This window comes from Etheostoma cragini, chromosome 19 (genome assembly GCF_013103735.1).
Source record: "Etheostoma cragini isolate CJK2018 chromosome 19, CSU_Ecrag_1.0, whole genome shotgun sequence".
Taxonomy (NCBI): Eukaryota; Metazoa; Chordata; class Actinopteri; order Perciformes; family Percidae; genus Etheostoma; species Etheostoma cragini.
In genome coordinates this window covers 1,320,893-1,322,587 of record NC_048425.1, presented here as the reverse complement: position 1 = coordinate 1,322,587, position 1,695 = coordinate 1,320,893, and positions in this window count along the sequence as shown.

The following is a 1,695-nucleotide window of genomic DNA, read 5'->3' as shown; positions in this document are numbered from 1 at the left end:
TGTAACTATCTATGGTTGTTTGGTTGCTAACGTTGTAACTATCTACGGTTGTTTGGTTGCTAACGTAACTATCTATGGTTGTTTGGTTGCTAACGTTGTAACTATCTATGGTTGTTTAGTTGCTAACGTTGTAACCATCTACGGTTGTTTAGTTGCTAACGTTGTAACTATCTATGGTTGTTTGGTTGCTAAGGTAACTATCTATGGTTGTTTAGTTGCTAACGTTGTAACTATCTATGGTTGTTTAGTTGCTAACGTTGTAACCATCTACGGTTGTTTAGCTGCTAACGTTGTAACTATCTATGGTTGTTTGGTTGCTAAGGTAACTATCTATGGTTGTTTAGTTGCTAACGCTGTAACTATCTATGGTTGTTTAGTTGCTAACGTTGTAACTATCTACGGTTGTTTAGCTGCTAACGTTGTAACTATCTATGGTTGTTTGGTTGCTAAGGTAACTATCTAAGGTTGTTTAGTTGCTAACGTTGTAGCTATCTATGGTTGTTTAGTTGCTAACGTTGTAGCTATCTACGGTTGTTTGGTTGCTAACGTTGTAACTATCTATGGTTGTTTGGTTGCTAACGTTGTAACTATCTACGGTTGTTTGGTTGCTAACGTAACTATCTACGGTTGTTTGGTTGCTAACGTTGTAGCTATCTACGGTTGTTTGGTTGCTAACGTTGTAACTATCTATGGTTGTTTAGTTGCTAACGTTGTAGCTATCTACGGTTGTTTGGTTGCTAACGTTGTAGCTATCTATGGTTGTTTGGTTGCTAACGTTGTAACTATCTATGGCTGTTTGGTTGCTAACGTTGTAGCTATCTACGGTTGTTTGGTTGCTAACGTTGTAACTATCTACGGTTGTTTGGTTGCTAACGTTGTAACTATCTACGGTTGTTTGGTTGCTAACGTTGTAACTATCTATGGTTGTTTAGTTGCTAACGTTGTAGCTATCTATGGTTGTTTAGTTGCTAACGTTGTAACTATCTATGGTTGTTTAGTTGCTAACGTTGTAGCTATCTATGGTTGTTTGGTTGCTAACGTTGTAACCATCTATGGTTGTTTAGTTGCTAACGTTGTAGCTATCTACGGTTGTTTGGTTGCTAACGTTGTAGCTATCTACGGTTGTTTGGTTGCTAACGTTGTAGCTATCTATGATTGAGATTTAGCAATGTGATGATGGATCCACCTAAATTATTAAAAAGTATCGGTATCGGCGACGCTGTATTTACCGATCTCACACCGCTGTTCTCTGCTACCTGTCCTCCAGGTGTCACGTGTGCGGCTTCGAGACCGACGGGCCCGCCCTCTTCCAGAGTCACATGACAGAGCACCGCCAATGGGAGCACGGCTCCTTCTCGCTGCACTGCTGCGTGTGCGACCACTCGACCAATCAGGAGGCAGAGATGAGGGCTCACGCCAACACGCACATGCACGGGAACACGGGAGCAGACGAAGAGACGAGGTGGGCTCACGCTGTGTGTGTGTGTGTGTGTGTGTGTGTGTTTCTGTGTGTGTGTGTGTGTGTGTGTGTGTCCGTGTGTTTGTGTGTTTGCGTGTGTGTGTGTTTGCAAGTGTGTTTGTGCGTGTGTGTATGTGTGTCTTTGTTTCTGTGTTTGCGTGTGTGTGTGTGTGTGTGTTTCTGTGTTTGCGCGTGCGTGTGTGTTTGTCTGTGTGTGTGTGCATGTGTGTGTGTGT